The sequence below is a fragment of the Gossypium arboreum genome, chromosome 3, assembly GCF_025698485.1.
Source record: "Gossypium arboreum isolate Shixiya-1 chromosome 3, ASM2569848v2, whole genome shotgun sequence".
In the NCBI taxonomy this organism is placed as follows: domain Eukaryota; kingdom Viridiplantae; phylum Streptophyta; class Magnoliopsida; order Malvales; family Malvaceae; genus Gossypium; species Gossypium arboreum.
Genome location: NC_069072.1, coordinates 125,632,986 through 125,643,673, shown reverse-complemented (window position 1 = coordinate 125,643,673; position 10,688 = coordinate 125,632,986).

Genomic DNA, 10,688 nt, shown 5'->3' with positions numbered 1-10,688 from the left:
GAAGACATCTTAACCCAAAAATGCCTGAATCCTATACAAAATGCATCGTAAGTGTGTTGATTTCCCAAACTTGAAAATTGGTAGCTTTGGTGAATGGAATCTAATAAATTTCACTTCATCCGTGTATGTATCATTCCCCATTTCCTTGAAAAGAATCTTCCACGAATCTTTCTCAAATCTTGTCTTTGATCGAATATTTGTTTGATTTTTTTGGCCTTTAACATTGTTGTTCGGCTTTGAAGTAGTATGAGCCCTTCACATCAATGGGTCTGAAATTTGGCCTTGAGACTCACATCATTCCCCCTTCCCTAAGAAGATTCATCACCGAATCTTCAGTTGCACAAAAATAAAAAGGATTAAAATAAATAAAAATAAAATGAAAAAAATACTTACCTAAGCTTTCTTGTGCACCAAAACCATATCCAGGATCAAAGATATGATTTTGATCTCCCAAATCAGCATGGATCATGTATCTCTCCTTTAAAAACAAACCATCAACACTAAACAAAGAAATATTAGGCACATGAGTGTTTAAGTAAAAAATAACCTATAATTGTCTTTGATTATACATGGTCATCTATAAGAATTTCCAATAATGAGTTAAGAATTTCACATAATTATAAAAATCAAGAAGGTTAAGATTATGTAAAAATTCATTGTTAAAGGTCAAAACATAAAATTTTGTTGCAAGAGAAAATATATAAAATGTTTTAATAAACCTATCTAGTGCAACAAAATTACTATTTTTAACCTTTACAAATCTAGATAAACCCATAAAATCAATTGAACTTTCAGATCAAGGTTTAATGAAATTTGACCAACAAGAAAGCATGTTGTAACGAAAAACAAAATTAGTAGCATACTTATCAAAACCAATCAAGGTGTGCCTTCTTAAATCAATTTCTAATGTTTCCTTACTTTTCTTACTTTGTAGCATTTGTGGATAAATATCAATGTTCAACTTACCTCTCTCCCATAAGTAAAATTGTCTATCAATGGTAGAGTAATATAATTGGAAGTCTGTCAATGGATCCTTGAAATCAAGTAATAAAAAAATATCACTAACAAATTTTGAGTTAGGGTTAGCTGAAACATAATCATTCCTTACTTTTGTATGAGTATTTTCTTGCTTTTCATTTTCTTTTTCTACTTGAGAACTCTCTAATTTTACCTTATATGAATTTTTACTCACCAAATTTAGACCATCAAGTAGACTTTTATCACTCAAGGTCTCTTATCTCTCTATATTTTCATATGATTCTTCCTCAATTCCCATATTCCCCTCACAAGTATTATAAATATTCAATTTATTACAATATATCTCAATAGGAGAACCTGATATTTGTATATCATCTAACTCTATAAATTCAAGGAAAAAAATTCTCATTATCATCTTTTTCCGATTCATAAAGTTTGTCATCACAAATCACTTTTGCACTAGAGTAAGAGTCAATAGAAGGCACGAAGTCATACTTACTTTCTTCTCTAATTGGACATTGCAAACCCTCATGATCTTTTGAACTACACCAATAACATTTCACAATAGGTGAGAGATCAATTGTACTCCTTTCGTTTGGTCATCTTTTCAGGAAGTACTCATCAACTTATTGGTTAACTTAGTCGACATTTTGTTTTGACCTCTTTGCAGTAATAAGGAGCGTAATGCTTTCCCATCACTTGCTTCAACTCGTCCCTTGTTTCAATTACCTTTTCATAGTTTCTTTGACAATTAATTCCAAGCTGAATCCACCAACTCAACGTATAATCCGAAAATCCAAAGGCTGCCAATAAGACTTTTTCCTTTTCTAAGCATTTATAGTGACGGAATATAAGTTCAATTTTTTATTCCCGCTCACAATATGCTTCGGGATCATACTTCTCTCAAAATGGTGGAATGTTGAACTTTGGTTTAGCCACAGAAGGTTGGCCTTGTGGTACGTGATATTCGTGACAAGTTTTAAAAATTTATAATTAATCGTTCTTGAAACTAACTATTATCACGATGAAGGCAAGTGTACCTATCGAACAGTAGTATAGCTTTAGCAAGACTGGATTGTCAAACCCAAAGGAACCAAGAGTATTAGTAATTACCATCCTTTTTATTATCTAGCCTAAAAATTAAGTGATTTGTTTATCTAAACTACTTAACTAAACTAAGGGTGCACAGAGAGAAAATTGGGAAAAAAACTTTTGGGAAAACTCGATTGATTAAGACAATACCCAAGGAAAAATCCACCTAGACTTCACTTGTTATTTGACTCTGAACCAGACGATTTATTCATTTGACTTGATCCGTAGAAATCCCTAAGTTATATTATTATCTCTCTCGAGACTAATAACGTCTAACCCTAGGTTGATTAATTGAAATCTCTTTCTAATTAACGCTCTAGTGTTGCATTAACTTGATCTATGTATCCCCTTATTAGGTTTCACCCTAATCCGGTAAAATCTTATCACCCTATCTCTAGGCGTGCAATCAACTCCGCTTAATTATAACAAATTTACTCTTAGATAGGGTCTCTTCCTCCTCTGAATAAGAGCATTAACTTGAATCAATATCCTGGAATATTTAAACAAGAATTAAGAACACATAATTAAGAACAAGTCAAATATTTATCATACAATTTAGATAATAATAACAAGATCCGTCTTAGGTTTCATTCCCCTTAAGTATTTAGGGGGTTTAGTTCATAATTATAAAAGAAAACATCTCAGAAGAATAATGAATACAAAACATAAAGAAAACCCAAAACCCCTGAATGGAAATTGAAGGGAGATCCTCAGTATTGATGATGAATCCGACTTCTGAAATAGACCAATCGGCTTCCCTTGAGTAATTCCTTGCCTCCTACTCTGTGTCCCCCTTCTAAGTGCCTCCTCAGGTATTTAAATAGGCTTTAGGATGCCTAAGAGCCTTCAAAATTGGCCTTTTCCGAATAGGACTATACTTGGGCTCGGTATGGACACGTCCGTGTACGATTACTCCAGCCCGTGGTCAAGGCTGTTGAATAGGAACGGGTGTGTAGTCTACCCGTGTAAGTCGTGCTTCGATCCTGCCAAACGGACACGGCCTTGTGACACACCCGTGTGAGGAAGTCCAGGCCATGTTGATTTCCTATGTGGGTCCATTTTCTCCGTTTTCGGCCCGTTTCTCGCTCTTTTTTCTCCCCTATGCTCACCTAAGTATAAAACATAAAATTAAAGAATTAGGAGCATCGAATTCACCAAATATAAGGAGAAATCATCCATAAATGTGCTAAGCATGGGATAAAAATATGTATAAATTATGGTTTATCACCTTGATTAGGAGTACCAAAAGTTTCATCAGTATGACGATATCTTTGTTTACCATTATTAGAAAAAATACGAAGTTGTTCATTGTCCCTATCATCATCACTATCATGAGAACGAGACCGTCGATTTGAACAAGTCTCCAAAAGAGCAACAACTTGAGTTAGCATTTGAATTTGATTGGCAAGCTGATTAATGTTCTCTTTTTGTTCTGTTCGATACTTAATCAAATTGGCCTCAACTGTATCATGTAACTCCTTCAATTGTTGATGTTGATAATTTACCATCCCTACAATATTCTAAAATGTAATAACTTGTTCTTTTTTATCGGATGGTGTCTCATCATGGTTTCTACGATTACGAGTGTCACGAGTCATAGTGAAAGCTTGAAAAAACACAACACTCAAAAGAAAATTTAAGCAAACCTCACATTTATGCACTCAGAAATAAAATAAAGTTCTCAATGAGATAAGAATTAATCTTGTGAGTATTTTAAAAGTGTCTATATCAATCAATCAGAATGTATTTCAAATTAATAAAACAAACCTAGTAGCACTAAGAGTCTAAAATCGGTTAGATACCAAAGAATCATGTCGCACAGAGGAAGGAATGTGCAACGTGTTTTAACCTACTAACACAAGAAACAATAAAGTTTGAGAATGCGTAAATAAATAATAAAAAGTAAAAACAAAGGAAAACCTAAGGCTAAGAGTCAATGAAAATTGCTGAAACCCAAAAACTGTGTAGCAACTTGACAAAATTCGTTCGAGATGTTCCCGATGTCCAAAAGTCACGAAATTAAAACTGGAGCATCTTCAAATAATACAGATCTGATCTAGAAAGTTTCGACACAAAATTCAACCCACACAATATTTTTTGATTTATTATTTTTTTTGTATTTTTCTATTTTATTCCACTTTTTTAATTATTTTTTTGAAATATTTTTATATTCTAAAATAGTGCTAAGAAGCTAAGAAGTAATATGTAAAATTTCAGATCATTTGAAAAATGTTTACATACTGTTACGAAAACAACTACTCAGTGCTCGTCCAATGACTTTGTCATTAGTGTGTTACCCTCATAGGATATCCTTAATCTCTTTAGGATAATATCCGTTCTCCCAATATGATCCTATTTTATCTTATGGTAACCATTACATCTTCCTTCATGAAAAGTCAATCACTATCAAATAGTGATCAAGTCATCCATCCCCAAAAACGGACAACCCGTGACCACGTTTACTTTTCATCAACCATGTAATGCCAATGAGAGGATGTCATTTACCCATTTTTTGGGCTATGAATTCCACTATTTTGAATGACGTAACATACTATAGAAGTCATACACCCTACGTACCATCTTTTAATTTCTTATCTATTTGAACTCAGGCTGTTACTTACATCAAAGTTTATGAGTCACACATATATAGTTTGGCATCCGTTTAGGATTTAGGTATGTCACACTATGAGCATCACAAGTGAATAAATCCAAAAACGGATTCAGGATCTATTCTGCTTAGGTCTTATCCAATATACTATCAATCCAGTCAGTCACATCTATATCTCTATCTTCTGGGAGTCATTCGCTCCAATGTCCAAGACAAGGCATCTCCCCAATTAAACTTAATAGACGACATATTAGTATTTCAATCGGTTTGCACATTTTCTATTAGACTAAGGACATGTTTAGGTTCATCTACTAACACAAGCTATCTTTCTGTACTACAATCTGACCGCGTAATATCACTTAGTATTAGTTAAACATTTAGACAACCAATAAGCAACATTTGCTTTTATTTTGGTTTGCGTGCAAAAATCATGTAAGGACAATAATACAAAATATATTAATTTAATTCATGAATTATTTTATTAATCAATCTATTTGAAAAAATTACAAGTTTACAAACAAATGTACTATAATTAGAGCACCAGATCCAACAGGTTAAGTGAGTAGCAACTAGTTCATTGCCACCACCTTCAGCCAAGAAAGCTAATAACTTTTGAGGATCGAGGTACTTATCTCCTATTCAAATACAAAGGCAAAGGGGACAAGGTAGACAAACTCAACAAACTACCTCAGTTGCAAGTACTGGGCTTCGAGGAAAAAACCTACACTAACTTATGAACATTGTGGAAAATTTGTAACACCCCTTACCTATGTCTGACGCCGAAACAGGGTACGAGGCATTACCGGACTTGAACATACACATTCACGTAAAAATCGAGCCATAAAATCTCTTTTAATTCAAAACCTTTCAAACATATGCATGTCATCTCTTATTTGGGTCTACGAAGCCCAAAACATTCATCAGAATTGATTCGGGACTAAACCGAGAACTTTAAAAAGTTTCAGGAAAACTTAGAAAATTTTTCCATGAAACAGGGTCACATAGGGACATGTCCATGTCCTCAGGTCGTGTAACTCTGTTTAAGATGTCAGCATGCACATCGAACCATACGGTCAGGCCACACGCCTGTGTCTTCAGGCCGTGTCCCTCATACGGTTGAGACAGATGGCCGTGTCTCAGCCCGTGTGGCCAACACTTAGGCTATTTTCCAAGCCTTCATGTCACCCATAATCTTTTACAACCTTATGCACATCAAAATCGCAAATCATGCCATCATTTTAGTGATTAAACACTCTTTATTAAGACACATCCTTAATATTAACAAGTCCTCTTACAAGTAATGCATCTACTCAGGCAATACCAAGTCTAGACTCCTTATTTCACATTCATAAGACTTGTCATTTTGATAACCACTTTTATCATTATACTATGGTTACCAACTTATTCATTGAGCACTCATGTTCAATCATTATCACGTTGTGTTTATAACGTGCAATTACTGTATGGCTATGACCACCTCATTTGGTTATAGAGCATACATCCAACACACATGTCATATTACTAACCATGCATGGCAAACAAACATAATCACATTATAAACATTAGACATGACATGAATAGCTGGGCTTACAAGCCATAATCAATATGAGTCACATCTCATGGCCATATACATATAACTCAATATAAGCTGACACATTTGGCCAAAGCAAAATAATACATGTCAATCAACTAGATCCCTATACATGCCACTCACTTGAAATTTCTAATATATGCTTCATTATTCCAAATATAGTAGCTTGATAGTGTGATGCTGCCTCCGACGATCTCCAACCCCGAGCTAACCTAAAAATGCTAAAGGAAAGGAAAGTAAGGAAGTAAGCTCTATAGCTTCGTAAGACCGTATAAAAATAATAAGCAATTTATCAACTTGCTTCTCATGGTAATACAACCATATTTTCACTTTTACTCATGTTCCAGTCAAGCTATTTTCTCGAGTCACAGTCACTAAATTATTTATATCTGGAGCTATGGAACTCCAAATTAAGTCCTACTAATTTTTCATGAAACTAGACTCACATGTCTTCTTACCATAAAATTTTCAAAATTTTTGATTTATCTAATTAGTACAATTTATTCCTTAAAGTTACCCTTTTCACTATCTGACAGTTCTAACCCCTCTTCACTGAAAATTACTTAACTCATAATACGTGACTCGAATGATGTCCCTGTCATTTTTCTTGAAAATAGACTCATCAATAATTCTAGTATATAAATTATAACTCATAAATATTTTTGTACAATTTTCAATGATTTTCTCAAATCAGAACGAGGGATTTCGAAGTCATTCCAACTCTGTCTCACAACAATCAAAATATTTCATAATATGAAACTCTTTTGCTTACATCATTTCCTCTATGTGAAACTAGACTCATTAGGATTTAATTTTATATTTTATTCAGCCTCTAACTCAATTTTCACAATTTTTGGTGGATTTTTAAAGTGGGACTATGGTTGCTGTCCAAAACTATTTTAGTGTAAATTAACGATACTACGTTTATCACACCATATTAATTCATTTTCACCACATTGGTAAGGTTACATATTCATATATCATAAGTATAGAACTATAATCACAAGGTCATCACAAAATCATTCTCATAAGTATGAATTACCTATTTACATCTTCACTAAATGTGCATCATAAACTGAAATCATTTCTTATGAGCTTGACATACATACCTGTGTTGCTCAACATGTTCATAATTCCTTACTAATCATATAACATGAATTGAATTTAAATTTCATCAATTTCATGTAAGTACCTATTCCACTCACAACATGGTTATACTTTTCTCATTTAACTTAAACTGTAACTCTCACCGTTGAACCATTTGGAATGCTATCGGATATTCACTAAGCCTCAAACATAGGGTATAATGCCGATGCCATGTCCCAGACATGGTCTTATACTGGCTCATCCATCAAGTCGATGCCATGTCCTAGACATGGTCTTATACTGACTATCGAAATCGAGGCCGACGCCATGTCCCAGACATGGTCATACACTAGCTCTCACATATCTGTGCAAGTGTCATGTCCTAGACATGGTCTTATACTAACACATCTCGCAGCCGATACATGTCCCAGACATGTCTTACACTGGCTCTCGTCTCAATGCCGATGCATGTCCCAGACATGTCTTACACTGTCATTTCATAATGTGGTCGATGCATGTCCCAGACATGTCTTACACTAGCACACACATATCGCCCAAATGTCATGGCATGAATATCCGTTTATTCCTAAGGTTCAACCGGAAGGTTCCTCTACATCAGTTCTCATCATTCATAATCATTTCTACAATCAAGCAATTTATGCTATATCTATTCAAATACGTGTAATAACGATGTAGTTATATTATTTACATACGACTTACTCGTTTTTATGGGATATCATATTCCATTGAATTTCTAATGTATTCTACCATCATGTGAATGTTATTAACTTTTGGCATCATTTTCATCATACTCAATATAATCAACATATAATTCAATATAATCGAAGCAAGATAGATTCAAGTATATTAACAATAACATGGATAACATGCTTATTTAGTCATACGAACTTACCTTGAATACGAGAACGACAATTTTACCATTAGTCCATAACCTTGTATTTTCTCGATTTAAGCCTGAATCTCGATTTCCTTGATCTATCATTTCAAATATAGCCCATTTAGGACTCACATTATTCAAATTGACCCAAAAAATCATATTTTGGCAAATTTACAATTTTTCCCCTAAACTTTGCCAAAATTATGCTTTTTCCCCTAGGCTCGTAAAATGATTTTTATTCAATTTTCTTACTCTTTAAGCCTAGCCAAACAATTTCCATAACTATAGCAACTCAAGATTTCAATTGTTACATGCATTTACTCTCTATTTTACAAACTTAATAAAATGATACTTTTAGGTGTTTTCATGCTAACACCTTTCACAAAAGTTGTTTATTTCACAACTAAGATTCATTTTCTTCCATAAAATTGCAGCAAACAACATGAATATTCTCATGGTAAAATCTTATACTTTCAACCATTTTGAAAAATAGTCCCTCATTAGCTAGATTAAGCTACAAGGGTTCCAAAAGTACAAAAATTATAAAAAATAAGCATCTAAATCACTTACTTGTAAGGGTGAAGAGTTTGCTGAAATTTCAAGCTTCCAAACCCTTATTTTTGCTGGTATTTTCAGTGAAGAAAGATGGAGAAGAAGGGTGGCTACTTTTGTTTTATTTTATTAGTGTTTGCTTATGTCATCAATACCAACCATACCAAATTTTGACTTTTCAACTCTTTTGCTCCCCCCAATGGCCGGCCATCACTTATTTAATGGTCTAATTTCACTTTAAAGACCCCCAATTAAGGTTCTCTAGCAATTTGACACCTTTGACTATTAAAACAAAATTTTTGCCCTTTATGCGATTTAGTCCTTTTTCGCAATTAAGCACTCAAACGCCAAAATTAATTCACCAAAATTTCCATGCACTTATATAATCATGCTATAACACATAAAATAATATTAAAATAATTTATTGACCTCGGATTTGTGGTTCCAAAACCACTGTTTCGAGTAAGCCCTATTTCGGGATGTTACAAAATTTCAAATAGGTAAGTGTAGGACAATTCCTGAGGCATGTCTTAAATGTAGTTTAAAAGAGCATATGATAAATAACTATCTGAAAATTACCGAGGAGTCTGTAGAACAAACTGTGAGAACTACTCCAACACAATAAAGGGTAGAAGACCTAGTGCTAGTAGTGAGGTTAGTGAAAATCAGAGGTTGAAGAGAGAAGCTACAGATAGACCCAAGTCTCAAGCACTAACACGAGCATATGCCATCAAAACTCAAGAGTAGTATTCAATCAAGTTTGAGTCAAATTTCAAATCAAATACAAGTTCATTCTTTTTGTTATGTAAACTCAACTCAACTCGATTCGATTACGATATTTATTTTTTGGTGAAAGAAATGAAAAGCTCTACAAAACACTAGAGAGACTTAAAAGGAGATGTTTCAAATAATTGTAAACCTTCCCCTCTACCAAATGCAAACTTAGCAATGTGATCAACTTTAATATTTTATTTTCTAGGGGTATATTCAAGAGACAAACTCTCCATTTTCTGCAAGAGCTGAGCAATGAGCTTGGTTATTGTTGAATTTGAACACTTCAACAAGGATTCCTTAATAGCCTCATTAACTTTCATGTTTTTTGTATGCACTAATCAACAACACACCATCAAGAATGCCCTAAAATTCGGCTTCAAATATTGAAGAAGTCTCCAAACGATGGTTAAAACCAATTATCCATTTCCCATTGTGATCTCTCACTACTCCTCTTGTAGCAGCACATCCCATGTTTTCTACTGAACCCACTCTAGATAATTGCCTCGTAGAACCTCCATTACAAACGGTAAAATATTGCTTAGCCCAACTATACACATTTTTGACAATTTCCTTTACACTCTACGACACACCCTGAAAGATGCAAATATTTATGTTCTTCCAAATATGCCAAGCAACAATGTCAAAGAAGCTCAACCAATCAACATTCATCATAACTAAATTATGACGATTTTGCAAATTAGATGCAAGCCAATCCTTTAAATTACCTAAAAAGAAATAAGCCTGCTTTTGAGGTGGAATGATTTGAGACCATACGTATTTCATTGCAACACAATCCTTAATAGCATGAATTACATCCTCCAATTCATGTCCACAGATTGAACATCTCGCATTGCTATCAATTTCACTCCTTAGTCGCTCTGCCCAAGTAAGTAATCATTGTTTGAGAGCCAGCCAAAGGAAAACTTGAACCCTCTTAATGGATTCCACGCTTCCATATTAGGATTCTATGATTTCTCCTTAATCATACGATAAATGCTTTTAACGGAGAAACAACCTGAAGAGGTGCCCACCCAAGCAATCTTGTCAGAACTCACCAAGGGGTGCGAGGGTGGAATACTAGTAATACGCCCAATAATTTCTTTCGATAG